The 23,669-nt window shown below is 43.6% G+C and overlaps 1 long non-coding RNA gene across 1 annotated transcript; it reads left to right on the forward strand.

The window, feature by feature from the left end:
• The first annotated feature begins 15,819 nt into the window (after nucleotides 1-15,819).
• Nucleotides 15,820-18,991, forward strand: LOC111962240 (uncharacterized). The gene is made up of 2 exons (XR_002877089.1): nucleotides 15,820-15,859; nucleotides 16,026-18,991. It is a non-coding gene; the product is annotated as an uncharacterized lncRNA (long non-coding RNA).
• Nucleotides 18,992-23,669: the final 4,678 nt, after the last annotated feature.

Here is a 23,669-nt window from a genome sequence, read left to right on the forward strand (position 1 = left end):
TGTGTGTGTGTGTGTGTGTGTGTGTGTGTGTGTGTGTGTGTCTCTCAGCAAAGGCCAGGCAGGCTCCTTCTCTAACAGAACCCCAGGCAGCTAATGCGAAAAACAGGTTCATGTTTTATTTTCTCTGAATTTGCTCTAGTTCCACTTCCTGGAAGGGAGACCCTGGAGGAAAATGCTGTGAACTAGTAGTCTAGCTGTATAGTAGATGAGAAGCATGATTATGCATGAGTGTAATACAAAGGGAAGATGTGTGAGGGTCTCTGTGAGGGATCATTAAGCCCATGGTTAGAGGTCACTCTCAAGCTCAGGGACAAGGGCATGTGAGGACATGTGACACTGTCATTATGATGCATGTGTGGTAGAGGTCAGAACTATTGATCTATGAACTCAACAGCTTAGTTACATATACAGAATGGGATAGAATCAAATGGAATTGGCACTCTTTTTCTGTGCACAGATACTTCTGGCCATGTAGTGTATGTGGACACCCCTTAAAAATAGTGGATTCTGCTATTTCAGTCAAACCCGTTGCTAACAGGTGTATAAAATCGAGCACACAGCCATGAAATCGACAAACATTGGCAGTAGAATGGCCCATACTGAAGAGCTGTAGTGACTTTCAACATGGCACCATCATAGGATGCCACCTTTCCAAAAAGTCAGTTCATCAAATTTCTGCCCTGCTGGAGCTGCCCCGTTCAACTGTAAGTGCTGTTATTGTGAAGTGGAAACGTCTAGGAACAACAACGGCTCAGCCGCGAAGTGGTAGGCCACACAAGCTCACGGAATGAGACCACCGAGTGCTGAAGTGCGCAGCGTGTAAAAATCGTCTTTCCTCGGTTGCAACACTCCCTACCGAGTTCCAAATTGCCTCTGGAGCCATGCCAGCACAAGATCTGTTCGTCGGGAGCTTCATGAAATGGGTTTCCATGGCCAAGCAGCCGCACACAAGCCTGAGATCACCATGCGCAATGCCAAGTGTCGGCTGGAGTGGTGTAAAGCTCTCCGCCATTGGTCTCTGGAGCAGTGGAGTGATGAATCATGCTTCACCATCTGGCAGTCCGATGGACGAATCTGGGTTTGGTGGATGCCAGGAGATTGCTACCTCCCCGATTGCATAGTGCGAACTGTAAAGTTTGGTGGAGGAGGAATAAGGGGTTGTTTTTCATGGTTCGGCTAGGCCCCTTAGTTCCAGTGAAGGGAAATCTTAACGCTACAGCATACAATTACATTCTAGATGGTTCTGTGCTTCCAACTTTCTGGCAAATGTTTGGGGAAGGCCCTTTCCTGTTTCAGCATGACAATGCCCCCGTGAACAAAGCAAGGTACATACAGAAAGGGTTTGTCGAGATCGGTGTGGAAGAACTTGACTGAACTGTCCAGAGCCCTGACCTCAACCCCATTGAACACCTTTGGGATGTATGAATTGGAACACCGACTGCGAGCCAGGCCTAATCGCCCAACATCAGTGCCGACCTCACTAATGCTCTTGTGGCTAGTCCTCGCAGCAATGTTTGAACATCTAGTGGAAAGCCTTCCCAGAAGAGTGGAGGCTGTTATAGCAGCAAAGGATGGGACTAACTCTATATTCATGCCCATGATTTTGGAATGAGATTTTCAACACGCAGGTGTCCATATACTTTTGGCAGTGTAGTGCATCTGTCAATTTTCAATGCAAAGGTCTACGGATTTCACATATCCTATTGGAAACCTCAATTTGGCCAATGCTAAAGTGACACTACACCCATCCGTAACAGTATCGGAATCGGTAGTGTAGACCTAAATGTGATCATATCAGCAGTGTTGCACAACACAGGTGTTAGATAAATTACCAGTGGTATTATGTGTGTGAGTCTATTTTAAAATCTCCTCACAACCTGTAGCCCAATTGTTTTATCTTTCGATTCCCACTCCGTTTTTCATTCCACACCCATGTGTTTGTCCTGAGACTCAATGGGACAGTGCCTTCTGAACGTACTGGATATTGGGCTCCTCATCCCTCCTCTTGTGTAAGCAGATCTGAGTGGCCTTGATGATGAATAAGCTTTTGTAAGGGTTGTGAATGGGCCACTCTGTTCTGTCTTAAGGCACACCCCATGTACTGTTTCTGTATAAAGGCTTTGGTCTCCCCTTCTATAACTAAGGATAGAACTGTGGTGTTTGTTATGAATTTGATATATTTCATATTTTTCTAACGTCATTCCTTCAATTACATGAGTATAATTCGGTGGACAGCTTTGTAGAAAAGTGGTGTTATTATGGAGAAGATGGAGGACGGGGGGGTGTTGTTACCTTGTTTTTCAAAAGTTATATAATGTTCCAAATCAAATGTATTGGTCACATACACGTGTTTGGCAGATGGTATTGGTATGTCTAACGAGTAATATCTAACAAGTTCACAACATATACCCAAAACACACAATCTAAGTAAAGGAATGGAATTAAGAATATATACACTACCTTTCAAAAGTTTTGGGTCACTTAGAAATGTCCTTGTTTTCCATGAAAACATACACTACCGTTCAAAAGTTTGGGGTCACCTAGAAATGTCCTTGTTTTTGAAAGAAAAGCACATTTTTGTCCATTAGAATAACATCAAATTGATCAGAAATACAGTGTAGACATTGTTAATGTTGTAAATTACTATTGTAGCTGGAAACGGCTGATTTAAAAAATATATTTTTTAATGGAATATCTACATAGGCGTACAGAAGCCCGTTATCAGCAACCGTCACTCCTGTGTTCCAATGGCACGTTGTGTTAGCTAATACAAGTTTATCCTTTTAAAAGGCTAATTGATCATTAGGAAACCCTTTTGCAATTATGTTAGCACAGCTGAAAACTGTTGTTCTGATTAAAGAAACAATAAAACTGGCCTTCTTTAGACTAGTTGAGTATCTGGAGCATCAGCATTTGTGGGTTCGATTACAGGCTCAAAATGGCCAGAAACAAAGACCTTTCTTCTGAAACTGGTCAGTCTATTCTTGTTCTGAGAAATGAAGTCTATTCCATGCGAGAAATTGCCAAGAAACTGAAGATCTCGTACAACGCTGTGTACTACTCCCTTCACAGAACAGCGCAAACTGGCTCTAACCAGAATAGAAAGAGGAGTGGAAGGCCCGGTGCACAACTGAGCAAGAGGACAAGTACATTAGAGTGTCTAGTTTGAGAAACAGACGCCTCACAAGTCCTCAACTGGCAGCTTCATTAAATAGTACCCTCAAACACCAGTCTGTGTTGATAGAACTTCGGCAGCCTTTTTCTCAAATTTGGTTTGTARTACAATAAATACAGCCTCAGGATATGTGGTTTCCAGTTTGAATAAAGTATAGTGAAGTTCTTTGACGATCAACGTGGTATCGGCTTGAGGGAGGATATACACGGCCATGACTATAACCAAAGAAAATTATATTGGGAGATAATACGGTCTGCATTTGATTGAGGTCGGGTGAACAAAAGGACTTGAGTTCCTTTATGTTATCACAATTACACCATGAGTTGTTAATCATGAAACACACATCCCCTTCTTCTTCTTCCCGGAGAGATATTTATTCCTGTCTGCGCGATGAACTGAGATCCCAGGTGTCTGGACTAACTCAGATAGTATATCCCGAGAGAGCCATGCTTCCGTGAAACAGAGTATGTTACAATCCCTGATGTCTCTCTGGAAAGAAACCCTCACCCTGAGCTCGTCAACTTTATTATCCAGAGATTGATCATGAGTGAGTAATATACTCGGAAGCGGTGGGTGGTGTGCGCGCCTCTTAAGTCGGACTAGAAGACCACTCCGAGTACCTCTCCTTCGCCGGCATTGTTTTGGGTCGTGCCTCTGGAATCAGTTAAATTGCCCTGGGGGGTGCGAACAAACGATCTGCTTCGGGAAAGTTGTTTTCCTGGTTGTAATGCTGATGAGTTACTGCCGCTCTGATATCCAATAGTTCTTCCCGGCTGTATGTAATAACACAAAATACTGCAAAGTTTCCTAAGAGCTAAAAGCAAGGCAGCCCTCGCTGTCGGCACCATTTACCATTCCATTGCATACAATGACGGATTCTTGGGACACAGTAGTGAATACAGAACATTCAATTATTCACCGAATAAAGTAGAATCCTTTGTGATACAGATGAGGAAGGTGAATGAAGGCCAATTGAATTGACAATTTCTTGGAATTTAGTTGTAGTTGACGAAGGTGATTGAAGGCAACTTGATTGGAATGGAATTCATTTTGTAATGTAAGCTACATATATGCAGTGTGACAAACTCAGCAAAAAAAGAAGTGTCCTCTCACTGTCAACTGCATTTATTTTCAGCAAACCTAACATTAACAAATTATTTGTATGAACATAACAAGATTCAACAACTGAGACATAAACTGAACAAGTTCCACAGACATGTGACTAACAGAAATMGAATAATGTGTCCCTGACCAAAGGGGTGGTCAAAATCAAAAGTAACGGTCAGTATCTGGTGTGGCCACCAGCTGCATTAAGTACTGCAGTGCATCTCCTCATGGACCGCACCAGATTTGCCAGTTCTTGCTGTGAGATGTTACCCCACTCTTCCACCAAGGCACCTGCAAGTTCCCAGACATTTCTGGGGGGAATGGCCCTAGCCCTCACCCTCCGATCCAACAGGTCCCAGACGTGTTCAATGGGATTGAGATCCGGGCTCTTCGCTGGCCATGGCAGAACACTGAATTCCTGTCTTGCAAGAAATCGCGCACAGAACAAGCAGTATGGCTGTGGGATTGTCATGCTGGGGGTCATGTCAGGATGAGCCTGCAGGAAGGTACCACATGAGGGAGGAGGATGTCTTCCCTGTAATGCACAGCGTTGAGATTGCCTGCAATGACAACAAACTCAGTCGATGATGCTGTGACACATCGCCCAGACCATGACGGACCCTCCACCTCCAAATCGATCCCGCTCCAGAATACAGGCCTCGGTGTAACGCTCATTCCGTCGACGATAAACGCGAATCCAACCATCACCCCTGGTGAGACAAACCGCGACTCGTCAGTGAAAATAACTTTTTGCCAGTCCTGTCTGGTCCAGCGACGGTGGTTTGTGCCCATAGGCGAATTGTGCCGGTGAGGATCTGCCTTACAACAGGCCTACAAGCCCTCAGTCCAGCCTCTCTCAGCCTATTGCGGACTGTCTGAGCACTGATGGAGGATTGTGCGTTCTGGTATATTTGTTATTTGATTTATTTCACCTTTATTTAACCAAGTAGGCTAGTTGAGAACAAATTCTCATTTACAAACTGCGACCTGGCCAAGATAAAGCAAAGCAGTGCGACCCAAACAACAACACAGAGTTACACATGGAATAAACAAGCATACAGTCAATAACACATAGAAAAAAGTCTATATACAACGTGTGCAAATGAGGTAAGATAAGGGAGGTAAGCAATAAATAGGCCATTGTGGCGAAATAATAATTACAATTTAGCAATTAAACACTGGAGTGATAGACGTGCAGAAGATGATTGTGCAAGTAGAGATACTGGGGTGCAAAGAGCAAAAAAAAAAAAAACAGTATGGGATGAGGTAGTTGGATGGGCTATTTACAGGTGGGCTATGTACAGGTGCAGTGATCTGTGAGCTGCTCTGACAGCTGGGCTTAAAGTTAGTGAGCGAGATATGAGTCTCCAGCTTCAGTGATTTTTGCAATTCGTTCCAGTCATTGGCAGCAGAGAACTGGAAGGAAAGGCGGCCAAATGAGGAATTGGCTTTGGGGTTGACCAGTGAAATATACCTGCTGGAGCGCGTGCTACGGGTGGGTGCTGCTATGGTGACCAGTGAGCTGAGATAAGGCGGGGCTTTACCTAGCAAAGGCTTATAAATGACCTGGAGCCAGTAGGTTTGGCGACGAATATGAAGCGAGGGCCAGCCAATGAGAGCATGCAGGTCGCAGTGGTGGGTAGTATATGGGGCTTTGGTGACAAAACGTATGGCACTGTGATAGACTGCATCCAATTTGCTGAGTAGAGTGTTTGAGGCTATTTTGTAAATGACATCGCCGAAGTCCAGGATCTGTAGGATGGTCAGTTTTACGAAGGTATGTTTGATGCTTTGTTGCGAAATAGGAAGCCGATTCTAGATTTAATTTTGGATTGGATATGCTTAATGTGAGTCTGGAAGGAGAGTTTACAGTCTAAGCAGACGCCTAGGTATTTGTAGATGTCCACATATTTTAAGTCCGAACCGTCCAGAGTAGTGAGGCTGGACGGGCGGGCAGGTGCTGGTAGCGATCGGTTGTAGAGCATGCATTTAGTTTTACTTGCATTTAAGAGCAGTTGGAGGCCACGGAAGGAGAATTGTATGGCATTGAAGCTCGACTGGAGGTTAGTTAACACAGTGTCCAAAGAAGGGCCAGAAGTATACAGAATGGTGTCGTCTGCGTCGAGGTGGATCAGAGAATCACCAGCAGCAAGAGCGACATCATTGATGTATACAGAGAAAAGAGTCGGCCCGAGAATTTAACCCTGTGCCACCCCCATAGAGACTGCCAGAGGTCCGGACAACAGGCCCTCCGATTTGACACACTGAACTCTGTCTGAGAAGTAGTTGGTGAACCAGGCGAAGCAGTCATTTGAGAAACCAAGGCTGTTGAGTCTGCCGATAAGAATGTGGTGATTGACAGAGTCGAAAGCCTTGGCCAGGTCTATGAATACAGCTGCACAGTATTGTCTCTTATCGATGGAGGTTATGATATCGTTTAGGACCTTGAGCGTGTTTGAGGTGCACCCATGACCAGCTCAGAAACCAGATTGCATAGCGGAGAAGGTACGGGGGATTCGAAATGGTCGGTGATCTGTTTGTTAACTTGGCTTTCGAAGACCTTAGAAAGGCAGGGTGTAACTCAGGCAGTTGTTGTTGCCATCCTGTACCTGTCCCGCATGTGTGGTGTATTGGATGTACTGATCCTGTGCAGGTGTTGTTACACGTGGTCTGCCACTGCCAGGATGATCAGCTTTCCGTCCTGTCTCCCTGTAGCACTGTCTTAGGCGTCTCACAGTACGGATATTGCAATTTATTGCCCTGGCCACATCTGCAGTCCTCATGCCTCCTTGCAGCATGCCTAAGGCACGTTCACACAGATGAGCAGGGACCCTACCCTGGGCATCTTTCTTTTGGGTTTTTTCAGAGTGAGTAGAAAGGCCTCTTTAGTGTCCTAAGTTTTCATAACTGTGACCTTAATTGCCTACCGTCTGTAAGCTGTTAGTGTCTTAACGACCGTTCCACAGGTGCATGTTCATTCATTGTTTATTGTTCATTGAACAAGCATGGGAAACAGTGTTTAAACCCTTTACAATGAAGATCTGTGAAGTTATTTGGATTTTTACGAATTATCTTTGAAAGACAGGGTCCTGAAAAAGGGACGTTTCTTTTTTTTCTGAGTTTATTAAGCTAGATGATGTATGACCATAGCTACATGACACTATCTACCTGACATAAGCTAAGTCCACTGCAGGCTGTTAATCCATTTGACCCTTGCTGATCAAGGTTAGCCGTCTTTGATACAGAGTATACATGACATCCATCAAGGTCCAATCCTCTCTAAGGTCCTGCCCTCTCTATCTCTCCTGTCCCCCAGAGCCAATGCTGGCTTTGTTGTGATCTCTACATTTCTCTGACAACCTCCATAATACAGAGGAAAATATATCTGACATCCATCCAGGTCCATCCATCCCTCCTTATCCCTCCTCCCTCAGAGCCTGTCCAACTCTCTCTATCCCTTCTCTTCCTCTGAGCCCGTCCACCCATATCTCGCCCTCCTCTCTCTCAGAGGCAGTCCTAGCTGCGTTGTGACCTCTACCTGTCTCCACTACTTATCTCTGCCCTACATGGCCTACCTACACATCTATGTCAAGGCCCCTCTCAGAGTGAAGTTGGTGATTAGGGTCAGGCGTCCATACAGTCTACCCAGGAGAGCTCTGGAGTGCCACTTGAAATCCGCCAATAACTCCTCTGTCAAATTACAGGACGCACTAAGAGCCCAGTCAGCCCACATCACCCTCAGCGCTCTTTCTGTCCTTTTGACCAGGCAATTCCAGGAGCCTTTACAGTTGACCTTTACCTGTCCCCCGCACATTGACTCGGTACCGGTACCCCCTGTATATAGCCTTGTTATTGTTATTTTATTGTTCATTTTTATTTAATTTTTTACTTTTGTTTATTTAGTAAATATTTTCTTAACTCTATTTCTTGAACTGCATTGTTGGTTACGGGCTTGTAAGTAAGCATTTCACGGTAAGGTCTACCTACACCTGTTGTATTCGGCGCATGTGACAAATAAAATTTGATTTGAAGTGGTGGTCATTAAGCTGTACCTCATTGACTTCTGTAACATCTTCAACGAGTTGTTGGGTTGTTTGGTTGACCCAACCGCTGGGTTGTTTGGTTGACCCAACCGCTGGGTTGTTTGGTTGACCCAACCGTTGGGTTGTTTGGTTTGTATGATCCGCGACCAGCAAGAGAACGCTTGCGGTTGCATTGGTGATATTGTGGGTTTTTGGTTGTTATAGAAGACTCTCCAGGCTCCGGAGCGCAGAGAGATTGTGTGCAGGTTACACTAGTCTAATTCCGTTGGGAGGTCTGGTGTTTGGTTGACTCAACCGCGCAAGGGCGTGTTGGGTGCGGTGGGATGGTTGGGGATTGTTGGTTGGGGAGGGGGGGGGTGGGTGGGTTGGAAAGAGCGCCCAACGACCGTTGGGTTGTTGTTGGTTGACCCAAGCCGGTTGGGGATGTTTGGTGAACGGCAACCGCTTGGTTGTTTTGGTTGACCCAACCGTGGGTTGTTGGTTGACAACCACCGCTGGGGTTTGTTGGGTTGACCAACCGTTGGGTTGTTTGGTTGACCAACCGCGGGTTTGTTGGTTGACCCAACGCTTGGGATGTTTTGGGTGATTGTAACCCATACCGTGGGTTGTTTGGTTGGACCCAGAACCGCTGGGGTTGTGTTTGTTGTTGACCCAACCTGCTGGGTTGTTTGGTGACCCAACCGGCTGTTGTTACCCAACCGCTGGGGTTGTTTGGTTGACCAACCGCTGGGTTTTGTACCCCTGGGATGTTTTTGACCCCCGCTGGGTTGTTTATTTTGACCCACCGCTGGGTTGTTTATTTGACAACCGCGTGGGTTGTTTATTTGACCCACCGCTGGGTTGTTTGTTTTGACCCAACCGCTGGGTTGTTTGTTTGACCAACGCTGGGTTGTTTATTTGACCCAACTGCTATTTTTGTTTGACACAACGTGGGTTGCAGGCATTTGGTCACTTAGTGTGGTTTGTTTTCTTTCTTTCCATTTTTTTTATTATAAATAAAATAAAAATAAAAGTTTTTGTATAATGATTCAAACAGAGTTTGTTCATGTTGATGTTTCTGCATGTAATGCACTGCATCCCTATAAATAACCAGACAGAGTACAGAGGAGCGACAGACACTGTCAATGGATAAGTAATGGTGGGGCTTGATGTGATGGGTGGTGGAGTGGTCTTTTGCTGTGAGACAAGACCACCTCAAATCACCCCCCCCCCCCTCCTCCCACTTATGGTAAATGTACATTTCTATTGTAATCCACACGTTATGTACATCCAGAACAAAATCATGAGAATTGTGTAATGATTTTTTTTTCTCTTTCTCTTTTGTTTCGTTCACGGACCGCGCTGCAGAAACCTCCAAAAGTTTGTAAGTACAGCAACCGTTCTCATAGATCACGGTTTTCATGACTAGTATTGCCTTCCTGGGAGGGAGGGATAAAAGTAGAGGTCGACCGATTAGGATTTTTCAACGCCGATACGGATACCGATAGCGATTTATGTGGAGGACCAAAAAAGCCGATACCGATTAATCGGACGATTTTTAAAATATGTTTGTAATAATGACAATTACAACAATACTGAATGACACTTATTTTAACTTTAATATAATACATCAATAAAATCAATTTAGCCTCAAATAAATAATGAACATGTTCAATTTGGTTTAAAATATGCAAAAACAAAGTGTTGGAGAAGAAAGTAAAAGTGCAATATGTGCCATGTAAGAAAGCTAACATTTAAGTTCCTTGCTCAGAACATGAGAACATATGAAAGCTGTGGTGTCTTTTAACATGAGTCTTCAATATTCCAAACTAAAGAAGTTTTAGTTTGTAGTTGTTAGAAGAATTATAGGACTATTTCTCTCTATATGATTTGTATTTCATATACCTTGGTGACTTTATTGGAGTGTTCTTATTGGCGAGACTTTAGTATTTGCCAGTGTAACAGTATAGCTCTCCGTCCCTCTCCTCGCTCCTACCTGGGCTCGAACCAGGAACACATCAACAACAGCCACCCTCGGAAGCAGCGTTACCCATGCAGAGGCAGAGGAACAATACTTTATGCCAGAGTCTCAGAGCGAGTGACGTTTGTATAAAACTTGGGGCTATTAGCCGCGCACATGGTGGAGGCGTTGGATTAGTATCGGTAGTTACGGGCTAACTAGCTAGCCATTTCACACATCGGTTACTACCACCTAATCTCTCGGGAGATTGAATGTATTAGGCTTCGAAGTCATCAAACAGCTCAATGCTTGTAAGCATGCGGAAGAGCTGCTGCAAAACGCACAACAAAGTGGCTGTTTGAGAAAATAATGCTTACGAGCCTGCTGGTGGCCCGTACACTCACAGCATCAGTGCAGCATCAGTCTCTCACTTCACAAATCAGACTTAAATGTATAAACATAATAACACAACGAAATACGAGCCTTTGGTCATTAATATGTCGAATCCGGAAACTACTAATTCGAAAACAAACGTTTAATTCTTTCAGTGAAATACGGAACCTTTCCATAGTTTTATCTAACGGGTGGCATCCATAAGTCTAAATATCCTGTTACATTGCACACCTTCAATGTTATGTCATAAAGGATTCTGGCAAATTAGTTCGCAAACGAGCCAGGCGGGCCCAAACTGTTGATATACCGCTGACTGCCGTGCAGGAGAGAAGTGCAACTAAGTCCATAAGCGACGAGTGATGACTCGCACTGTGGACGTTGTAAGTGCTAATGCAAGTTTTAATATCTCCTGAGTAGCCTTGGGGTTTATATGTTAGTTATCAGAGAAGCCAATCTCATACAGCTGCCTGGTTATGTTATTTTGAAATAGCGGAAACAATATCTGTTTCGGATTTAGACCGATTCTATGGATACCGTGCAGATCGACAGTCCTGGCTTCGATATGCGCACCACATCAGATAGACCAAGCGCCAAGATCGGATTAGGCTAGAATAAATACTGTATATATATCATACAACCCATGTGTAGTAACCTAGTTGATTTGATTGATTGATTGTTTTATAAGATAAGTTTATGTCTGATGCTAGCACTTACTCTTGGTTCTTACTGCATTCGCGTAACAGGCAGGCTCCTCGTGGAGTGCAATGTAAGCAGGTGGTTAGAGCGTTGGACTAGTTACCGTAAGGTTGCAAAGATTGAATCCCGAGCTGACAAGGTAAAAATCTGTCGTTCTGCCCCTGAACAAGGCAGTTAACCCACCGTTCCTAGGCCGTCATTGAAAATAAGAATGTGTTCTTAACTAACTTGCCTAGTTAAATAATGGTGTAAAAATAAATAAATAAAAAATCGGCCAAATCAGTGTCCAAAATTACCGATTTCCGATGTTATGAAAACTTGAAATCGGCCCTAATTAATCGGCCATTTCGATTAATCGGTCGACCTCTAATAAAAAGCATGAGTTTCCTGTATGGCATAAACCTATTCGGTTATCATTAGAAACACTGATTTAGTATTAGTAATGGTAGGAAAGATATAGAGAATGTAATTGACTAAGTTAAATGGGCTATTACACTGGTCTTATGGATATTACATTGCAAGACCTCAAAACGCCTACTGTCATGTAATCAAATTAATGTTCAGTCTTTTGTATCAAGCCTTTCAAATATTTTGCCTATAGAATACTTAATGTGTAGAGAAATTAATACATGTTCCAGATCTGCTATTACAATGAATTAGCCCTGTTCAGTAAATCGAGGAACAGTAATTTTCCATTCAAGGCAAATTGCATGAATTATGTTATAAGGGAACATACGTCTTCACTAGGCACGGTGAGCCACCTCCATCATCATGGCGTGGGAAGGGAGAGCAGGCACCCATTTCCAAAACATTTTCTTGAATCAATTTGTGTGTGTGTGTGCGTGTGGTGTGTGTGCTTTCTGATAAACATCTGAGCAGCTACAGTGCTTAATCCAGGACCAATGGGGATTGACAGCAGCACACTGCCAACCACGGCCAGTCAGTCACACAGCTCCCAGGGTTCAGCACTGCAACACAATAACCTCTAGTCCTGCCAATACACACACACACACACACACACACACACACACACACACACACACACACACACACACACACACACACACACTTTACTGGCAGTTCATGTATACACTTATTTTTCATGCCTCTTCTATGGACAGAGAAGAAAGGTATGTGACAATGTACATGACATAGTCCACTAACCATTTAACCTACATTCATTGTAGGTAGGAAACCATCCACATTGTTGATTCCCTTTTGATCAGTGCCCTCACAGTGCCATACCAAGTCTTGCCCAGCTCATAACCAGTCATCCAGGTCAACTATATATCAATCATTTGTTTGTGTCATGTTGGTGTTTATGTACAGTCGTGGCCAAAAGTTTTGAGAATAGACAAATATACATTTTCACAAAGTCTGCTGCCTCAGTTTGTATGATGGCAATTTGCATATACTCCAATGTTATGAAGAGTGATCAGATGAATTGCAATTAATTGCAAAGTCCTTCTTTGCCATGCAAATGAACTGAATCCCCATAAAACATTTCCACTGCATTTCAGCCCTGCCACAAAAGGAACAGCTGACATCATGTCAGTGATTTTCTCATTAACACAGGTGTGAGTGTTGACAAGGACAAGGCTGGAGATCACTCTGTCATGCTGATTGACTTCGAATAACAGACTGGAAGTTTCAAAAGAGGGTGGTGCTTGGAATCATTGTTCTTCCTCTGTAACCATGGTTACCTGCAAGGAAACACGTGCCATCATCATTGATTTGCACAAAAAGGACTTCACATGCAAGGATATTGCTGCAGTAAGATTGCACCTAAATCAATAATTTATCGGATCATCAAGAACTTCAAGGAGAGCGGTTCAATTGTTGTGAAGAAGGCTCAGGCGCCAAGAAAGTCCAGCAAGCGCCAGCACGTCTCCTAAAGTTGATTCAGCTGCGGGATCGGGGCACCACCAGTACAGAGCTTGCTCAGGAATGGCAGCAGGCAGGTGTGAGTGCATCTGCACGCACAGTGAGGGAAGACTTTTGGAGGATGGCTTGGTGTCAAGAAGGGCAGAAAAGAAGCCACTTCTCTCCAGGAAAAAACTCAGGGACGACTGATATTCTGCAAAAGGTACAGGGATTGGACTGCTGAGGACTGGGGTAAAGTCATTTTCTCTGATGAATCCCCTTTCCGATTGTTTGGGGCATCCGGAAAAAGCTTGTCCGGAGAGACAAGGTACCATCAGTCCTGTGTCATGCCAACAGTAAAGCATCCTGAGACCATTCATGTGTGGGGTTGCTTCTCAGCCAAGGGAGTGGGCTCACTCACAATTTTGCCTAAGAAAACAGCCATGCATAAAGAATGGTACCAAACACATCCTCCGAGAGCAACTTCTCCCAACCATCCAGGAACAGTTTGGTGACGAACAATGCCTTTTCCAGCATGATGGAGCACCTTGCCATAGGCAAAAGTGATAACTAAGTGGCTCGGGGAACAAAACATCGATATTTTGGGTCCATGGCCAGGAAACTCCCCAGACCTTAATCCCATTGAGAACTTGTGGTCAATCCTCAAGAGGCGGGTGGACAACAAAAACCACAAATTTCTGACAAACTCCAAGCATTGATTATGCAAGAATGGGCTGCCATCAGTCAGGATGTGGCCCAGAAGTTAATTTGATCAGCATGCCAGGGCGGATTGCAGAGGTATTGAAAAAGAAGGGTCAACACTGCAAATATTGACTCTTTGCATCAACTTCATGTACTTGTCAATAAAAGCCTTTGACACTTATGAAATGCTTGTAATTATACTTCAGTATTCCATAGTAACATCTGACAAAAATATCTAAAGACACTGAAGCAGCAAACTGGAAATTAATATTTGTGTCATTCTCAAAACTTTTGGCCACGACTGTACAATGTTTGAGCACTGAGCATTGTATCAAGTCCTGTGAGCTGATCTGTGATTCTTGTCTCAATCAGGACAGATGAGTCCTCACCAGACGATGAGAAAAGAAGGTAAGTGCTTGTCCTCTCGTCTTACTCCTCACTGTTTTCCTCCTGCTCCCAAACACAATTCAAACCATGTGTGTTCTTACAGTCATTAGATGGTTGGATTAGAGTAGTCCCCTGGACTGCTGCTTCCCTAATGTGTTTTGGTTACATACTGTACACACACACACACACACACACACACACACACACACACACACACACACACACACACTGCAGTGCTAACTCACAGGATGCCCTGTTGTTTGGTGGGAGTCTGCCAAAGTACATAGGCTTAGTCATGTGCCTTTTGATGTGACCTTTGACCCTTTTTCCTACTCCCTCAGGAACTATGGCGGGGTGTACGTAGGTCTACCATCTGACATGACCACCGTTGCAGGCAGCCAGTCCAAGTCTACAGATAAAAGTAAATATGACAACTATGTATACTGTACAGCGTCTGTGTAGTGGGGATGTGAGGATGATTGGACAGGATGGTCATCAGTGTATAGTCATTGCAATACAATTGGTTGTAACGTAGTTGTCAAGTTTTCTACTTGTGTTGACTGTACGGGACATATCAGATGATCTACCCCTCCTGGACATGGACACACCCCTCCCCAGAATAGACTAATTGATTCCTCCATTATGTGATTTCAGTACAACCTCCAATCGCTGTCCTTCAATTAACCGTGGCTTTACTATGTAACGCCCTGCTACAGTAAAAGACAACATCAAGCAAAAAAGGAAATAATGTACATAAAAGTCCCTTGAAGACTACATCTTTCTAGTTTTTGTTCTCCGTGTTCAAAGAGAACCCCACGTCATCTTCAAACAAAAGTTGGTCTCAGTCGTAAAGGGAGTAGAGGGGAAAAGAGTTCAGTGTGTGTGTGAGGGCTGTGAACATGAACATGTTTCTATAGAGCCCTTTGGGAAGGTCACTATTCTCTGAATCAGTCCGTGTGTGTGTGTGTGTGTGTGGTGTGCGTGTGCGTGTGTGTGTGTGTGTGTGTGTGTGTGTGTGTGCCCTAAACATGAGTTCAAAGATAATCAGCCAAGGACCTTGGTATGGTGTGTAGAGTCAACTGTCAGCTTCTATTGACCTTGTTGTTGGTTATGAGATGCAGAAGTCTATAAGGTTGTTTGATGAGCAAAAACAGCCACGGGGAGTCTGCAGAACATATGGCTGTTGATGGTTTAGGAGTTGTGAGACATCTGATGCCAGTAGTGTGGCATCTGTGTCCTTATTAGAAAGAGAGACTGGGAACCAGAGGCTGTGAATTCTTGGTAATGTAGATTTCCGTAAGAGTGTGTGTGTGTGTGTGTGTGTGTGTGTGTGTGTGTGTGTGTGTGTGTGTTGTGGTGTGTGTGTGTGTGTGTGTGTGTGTGTGTGTGTGTGTGTGTGTGTGTGTGAATAATATAAAGGGTTGAAGTAGACAACACAAGGGCATTTGACTCAAGGCTGATGTTCACAATTTTCCTAATGTTCCTAATTATGCTGTCTCTCTTTTTCTCTGTAGACTAACAGATATAGAAGGGAATCATTGACATGCATCACAGGTAGACAACCATTTACACATCCCTTCATTCTATCTTCTTGACATGATAATACAGCACAATTGAGTGGCAGCCTGCATTGATTCTTGATTTTGTACTCACAAACATCTTACGTAACCTGGTGGTTGACTTTGACCTCTGTATGGCTATGTGCTATTATTCTTTTCAGGACTGTAGCTACAATATTCAGAACATACAGAGACATGACATTCCTACGTTGAGAGGAGGATTACTGACTCATCCTCACAACCCTGCCTCCGTAGGAGTGAGACAGACTGAAAGACCCTGGGGAATCAGGCAGATATGAGGTCAGCCTGCTTGGGTCCTGAGGAGGAAACTGCCTCAGAATGGCACCGAGTAGACCCTCAATGGATGCCTTTGTCTGAGGATTCTTTGCCCTTTCTGACCCTCACAGGAAGCCGGGCAGCAGCAGAGAGGTCGGGTGGGTACGGGACGACTATGGATATTGGGACCAACATTATGGAATCCGGGGCAATGTTCTGGACTAGCTCCTTGTGTTTAGGAAGAGATGTGACACACACAGCCCTGTTACACTGAGACACCTCCTCGACCGGCTCTGTAAACATTTAATCCAAGTGCATATATTGTGGCTGGTGTAGATAGATGTTTTATGTGGTGGGAGGGATAGTGGACCCACACAATGGCTCAAACACAAGCAGTGCTATTCACTTATGATTATGGAGTATTTTAGGTCACCCAGTTTTTTGTTTTTTTTCAGTGTCAAATACTGTAAATAATTTCAGAGATTCATGAAAACAACATTCTATAACCCATTTGGAGATTGTGTTGTGTTATTTTCTAGTTGGTTGCTGCCATTGCTTTTTAAACCACTTGCATTTACTGTCTAAATACAAATTGACCTACTTGTAACTTTTGGTACCAAACGGATGGGGGACCTCCTGTGGGTGTACTGGCTTGTACTGTAGCCTGACTGTACTGTAGCGAGCATCTGTTGTGTGCGTCATTCATGTCTGAGATTGTTAAGTGTTGTGTTGTCATTTAACCTGTGAATCATGCTAACATGACATCGTCAGTCTGGGTGGGGCTAAGATGCATTGAGGATACTACTCTTACATTTATTTACCCACAAAGGTCTGAACTGATCTGAGATCTGACGTCATCAGATTGTTAACAATGCATGCATTATTACTCCAGGTGCCAGCAGCTGATCTCAGTGTTCCACATACAGTAGCTCTTGTTGGCTATTTTAGCAGCTGCGTCACCATCCAGAACTCGTTGTTGTTTACGAAGAGTTAAACTCTCCAACTGCAATTTGTAAAATGTTGTCTTTTCTATTTGTAAAATTCAAAAATGATTCCTTTTGAAAACGAAATGTACAAATTTTATTATAACAGTTCATTGGAAAGATGATCAGTCAAAAAGAATCGGAACTACATTGTTTAGCAAAGGTTTGCCTAAACATATTTGAATCTATATTTCTCATTATGAACAACTGTATCAGTGAATCTAGTTGGAAACCATAACACAGGCAGCATATTCACACGCCACAATATCTCCCCCCCAGAGCATGAATTAGAAGTCTGAAGGGAAAAGAGAATCCATCCAATGTCATTCATCTACATGCAGTTCCTGTTCGTGATTTAATGAATGTATGAATGTACAGCATCTTCACCACCACGACCACAGAGGAACAGGGAAGTAGGCCATGCTAACCATGCTCACACACTTGAGATTCGAGATGTTTTGTTCTCTTCAATACATCAGTCCTATTATATATTCTCTACTCCACTCTACCTGGTTTGAGATACGAATATGGAATATACATCATATTTATATGGAATATAAATGTAGATTATGAATGCTCCCTGGCGTTCAACCATCTACTCAGTAATCTGTGTCAGGCCGCGTGTGAGGCTTATGAATGCGATGGGTACTGATTAAAGAGCACCCCGCAGTTTCTGCTCTCCCACTACACGGCTACCACCAAACACTGAATGCAGCGGTGCCCCTTTTCATTGATGTCTACATTTCCTTTCTATTGAGGCTCCTCCAGTTTCACCATCGGAATCCTCTGGCCTTTGTCTTTCACAATGCACAGTGCAACGCAGTTCCCACTGGGCAAACACTAGTTGAATCAACGCTGTTCCATGTCGTTGAAAATGAATTGGACGTCCGTGCCCAGTGGGTCTGCCTTTTCATCTGTTCTCTGCTCTGGCCAACTCCTCCACCCTTTACAGACGGTTGTACTGTAACACACAGGTGAATGTCACTGAGATAATCCTGCTTTATTCAATTAGGAAGACTGGGAGGGAAGAGGATGGAAAAAAGGGTATTCAAAAGCCACACTGGGAAAGGAAAAGTTGCTACAGAATATCAACACAGGAGTTGATAACCAAGCATAGCTAGCTGTGTACAGAATGAATGTAGCTCTTAGGAGGATGGAGAAAAGGTATGAGAAATTGTGTTTAAAAAAGCAGCGTCCATGGAACCCTGGTATTTTTTACTGTATTGTGGTTCCTTTAAGCATTAAGGCATATTGGCCATATACCACAAGCCCCCGAGTTACCTTATTGCTATTCTAAACTGGTTATCAACGTAATTAGAGCAGTAAAAATAAATGTTTTGTCATACCCGTGGTATACGGTCTGGTATACCACTGCTGTCAGCCAATCAGCATTCAGGGCTCTAACCACCCAGTTTATATTAGCATATAGCTCATGGAAGTCTCACTGGTATACTGTTCATGGTGCTGCACATGATTACGACGACAGGGGAATTGATTACTTTGGAGTAATTTGAGGCTAAAGCAGCTGTGCTGGAGGCTTCTTATTCTGGATTTATCTCCTTGTGTACATGTGTCCATAACACATTTGGGAAAAGAGAAAACACATGAGAAAACCACTGTAGATGATCACTTGAGAACCAATTGATGACTTTTTATGCTATTTACTACTGTATGAGATACTGTTCCTAATCATTGATGCTCCTAACTTGTTCTGGGTCACTTTGTGTACACACAGTACACTCTCAAACACAGTAAGAAGGACCACAGCTGCTTTAGAGAGTCATTCTTGTTTATAACCTGACATGCCCTGTATTACTTGTCCTATCACTGATCTATTTATTATTAAAGTATTTTCTATTGTCTGTGCACTGCTGTAGTTCTTGATTGTGGTCTTTGTGAAATGGATTTGTGTCTTCCAGTCAATATGACCATGCTTCAGGGATTACAATACATCCATTCTTAGTGGCATTACAGACTGAGAAACAAAATGAAGCATTGCTTAGAGGAACATTTGTCGTTATTGAACGAAGTCCCTCAAGCAGTATCAAATCATTCTTCCAGCTCGGTAATTGACGGTATAGGGAGTAGATGGAGGAGGAGGGAGACAGGAGAAGGGAGAGAGGCGGAAGAGGAGGTGTTTTTTCCCTGCATTTCTCTTTCCACTTCCTTGATTTGCCCTCCAGGGAGGTATGTTTTTCAAACTGAAGTCATACTATTCGCTTTGAGTACCACAAAAGCTTCTGTTAGAATGAAAGCAATATTCTAGTGCCATCTTAATTAATGAGACAATTGTGGGACAGAGAGCAAGATTATTGACTTGCAGTTTACTGCCAGAGGATGTGCCTGCAAACACACTCACATGCATGCACGTGCACACACACACACACAGTATGTAAATACACAAAAAGTTAGATAGAAAGATAAAGACTACAGTGCCCTATTGCCCTGGCATCTAGTGTTACATGGCTGTAAATGAGATAAACACTGCTTTGACTATCTATATAAAGAAATAAAGAATGTATTGTTTCATTGATCGTAGGCCTGCCGGCATAAATCTCAACTAACCCCGGTTCAGTTGCTGCCTGCCGCATCATAAATATCATATGACCTGTCGTTTCAGTTTTATCTTCAGCAGCACCAGATAGTAGACTACTCTTCCCAGCAGCAGCTAATGAGATCACAACCGACCGTGTTTGGRTGCCTCCCAAATAGCACCCTATTCCCTACAGGCTAATAGTGCACCACTTTTGACCATGCAGACTCAAAAAGTAGTTCACTATATAGGCGATAAGGTTGCATTTGGGACGCATAAGTTATCAACGGGAGAGCAGTGAGCACATCCAGAAGGCCAAACCTTCCTATGAAAGAGGAAGACTTCCTATGAAATCAACTTTTCTTTCACAAAGTGTGAAAATGTAGATCACATTCACACAGTCTGACATTAAAAGAAAGAGGAATCTGACCAAGGCTATCTGGGGACCATTCTCACCACTGATTATCATGTTTTGACATTTATTCATGCCGTTCATTGTTCATGAAGCAAGTAAGCCGATGTGTCCTTGAGCAAGGCACCTAATTTGCTCCAGGGGTGCCGTACTACTATGGCTGACCCTGTAAAACAACACATTTTACTGCACCTATCCGGTGTATGTGACAATACAACATCTTTATATTGGGATAGATAGTCTACAGGCTGGTGAGTCACCACTGGGGTGGCTGACGTTGATAAGACTGTGCTGTGTGTGTGTGTGTGTGTGTGTGTGTGTGTGTGTGTGTGTGTGTGTGTGTGTGTGTGTGTGTGTGTGTGTGTGTGTGTGTGTGTGTGTGTGTGTGTGTGTGTGTACACATGCGTGTGTGTGGTGTGCATGTGTTTGTGTGTGTATGAGGGGTAGCTACGTGATGCAGCACACGTCCCTAATCACATCATATGTACATCTGGTCACGACCAGATCACACCTGCTTTGCCTCCTGCTGAAATGTCCTATCAACAGTGACATTGCCCCTTTTCCCTTTTCTCTGTTGTATACAGTGCATTCGGGAAGTATTCCAACCCTTGACTTTTCCACAATTTGTTACGTTACAGCATTGTTCTAAAATGGATTAAATAAAAACAATTCCTCATCAATCTACACACAATACCCCATAATAACAAGTTAAAAACAGTTTTTTTGAAATGTTTGTAAATGTATTAAAAATAAAGATCTGAAATACCTTATTTACATTAGTATTCAGACCCTTTGTTGTGAGACTCGAAACTGAGTTCAGGTGCATCCTGTTTCCATTGATCATCCTTGAGGTGTTTCTACAACTTGATTGGAGTCCACCTGTGGTAAATTCAATTGATTGGACATGATTTGGAAAGGCACACACCTGTCTATATAAGGTCCCACAGTTGACAGTGCATGTCAGAGCAAAAACCAAGCCATGAGGTCGAAGGAATTGTCCGTAGAGCTCCGAGACAGGGTTGTGTCGAGGCACAGATCTGGGGAAGGGTACCAAAACATTTCTGCAGCATTGAAGGTCCCCAAGAACACAGTGGTCACCATCATTCTTAAATGGAAGAAGTTTGGAATCACAAAGACTCTTCCTAAAGCTGGCTGCAAAGCCAAACTGAGCAATTGGGGGAGAAGGGCCTTGGTCAGGGAGGTGACCAAGAACCTGATGGTCCCCGTGACAGAGCTCCAGAGTTCCTCTCTGGAGATGGGAGAACCTTCTAGAAGGACAACCATCTCTGCAGCACTCCACCAATAAGGCCTTTATGGTAGAGTGGCCAGACGGAAGCCATTCCTCAGAAAAAAGGCAAATGACAGCCCGCTTGGAGTTTGCCAAAAGACACCTAATGGACTCTCAAAGTATGAGAAACAAGATTATTTGGTCTGATGAAGGTAAGATTGAATGCTTTGGCCTGAATGCCAAGAGTCACGTCTGGAGGAAACCTGGCAACATCCCTACGGTGAAGCATGATGGTGGCAGCATCATGCTGTGGGGATGTTTTTCAGTGGCAGGGACTGGGAGACAATTCAGGTTTGTGGGAAAGATGAACAGAGCAAAGTACAGAGAGATTCTTGATGAAAACCTGCTCAGGACCTCAGCCTGGGATGAAGGTTCACCTTCCAACAGGACAACGACCCTAAGCACACAGCCAAGAAAACGCAGAAGTGGTTTTGGCACAAATCTCTGAATGTCCTTGAGTGGCCCAGCCAGAGCCCGGACTTGGACCCAATCAAACATCTCTGGAGAGACCTGAAAATAACTGTGCAGCGACACTCCCCATCCAACCGGACAGAGCTTGAGAGAATCTGCAGAGAAGAATGGGAGAAACTCTCCAAATACAGGTGTGCCAAGCTTGCAGTGTCATACACAAGAAGACTCGATACTGTAATAGCTGCCAAAGGTTCTTCAAAAAAGTACTGAGTAAAGGGTCTGAATACTTATGTAAATGTGATATTTCCTTCTTGTTTTGTCTTTATGGGGTATTGTGTGTAGATTGATGAGGGGGGGATGATTTAGAATAGGGCTGTAACGTAACAAAATGTGGAAAAAGTCAAGGGGTCTGAATACTGTCTGAATGCACTGTATTTAATTACATCTCAGACCTAGTGCTCTAGGGGTTACGGCGGGTCTACTGAGGTACTCACAACCTTGAAAAGCTAATCAAGCAAATGTATTCTCTACCCATTAATTATTTGCAGCTTTTTCAATCATTCAAAAGGGAACCAGACAAGAGTGCACAAGAAGTCAAAGAAAAAAGACACAAGACTCCTGAGTGGCGTGGTGGTCGAAGGCACTGCATCTCAGTGGAAGAGGCGTCGCTACAGTCCTTGGTTCAAATCCAGGCTGAATCATATCTGGCTGTGATTGGAAGTCCCATAGGGAAGCGCACAATTTTCCGAGTGCCGGCTGGGGTAGGCTGTCATTGTAAGTAAGAATTTGTTCTTAACTGACTTGCCTTTTTAAATAACAAAATGTGGATAATCAGTTGCAGTTCTGGTTCGTACCAACAGGTGTCAGTGTAGTACAACCAAAGTGCCTGTCTGCAAGGCAACAGTGTTGTTCCTGTGCTGGATATACAAAACATAAACCCAGATTTCTGAATTCCATCTACACTGTTTGTGAGATAGGGGCCTCTTTCTCTATGGTCTGTTCCAGAGTGACCAAAAGTAGTTCTCTCCAGTTAGCTGCTGGAGTAGAATAGCGATAATCTTTGTTTTCGGACAGCTAATCTAGCCCAAAATGACTGTAATAAGGTGCTAATCACAGTTTGGTGGAATGGCCCTCCAGCTTTTCCATCGCAATCAAGCCACTTAACAGGCCCCCATGGTACGCCCACTTACCCTGATGAGTTTACAACTGGTGTCAGTCTCAATCAGGAACGCAATTTGTTGGTTTTCGGAGTAATGTGGTTTAAATTTGAAAATGGATGTTTGCACCCAATGTTCTTGGCAATTGCTGGGCTTGGCTGTTAACCATCATTGCCATCACAGCCGAGAGAAGGGTCTGGGGACATATACCACAGGAGGTTGGTGGCACCTTAATTGGGGAGGACAGGCTCGTGGTAATGAGTGGAATGGTATCAAATAGATCAAGCACATGGTTTCCATGTGTTTGATGCCATTTAATTTATTCTGTTCCAGACATTATTATGAGCTGTCCTCCCCTCAACAGCCTCCATTGAGATAAACAGTACCAGTCAAATGTTTGGACACCTGCTCATTCAAGGGTTTTTATTCATTTTTACTATTTTCTACGTTGTAGAATAATAGTGAAGACATCAAAACTATTAAATAACACATGAAATCCTGTAGTAACCAAAAAAGTGTTAAACAAATCAAAATATATTTTAGATTCTTCAAGTAGCCACCATTTGCCTTGATGACAGCTTTGCACACTCTTGGCATTCTCTCAACCCACTTCATGAGGAATGCTTTCCAACAGTCTTGAAGGAGTTCCCACATATGCTTAGCACTTGTTGGCTGTTTTTCCTTCACTCTGCGGTCCAACTCATTCCAAACCATCTCAATTGGGTTGAGGTCGGGTYATTGTGAA

This window comes from Salvelinus sp. IW2-2015, linkage group LG4q.1:29, assembly GCF_002910315.2.
Source record: "Salvelinus sp. IW2-2015 linkage group LG4q.1:29, ASM291031v2, whole genome shotgun sequence".
Classification (NCBI taxonomy): Eukaryota; Metazoa; Chordata; class Actinopteri; order Salmoniformes; family Salmonidae; genus Salvelinus; species Salvelinus sp. IW2-2015.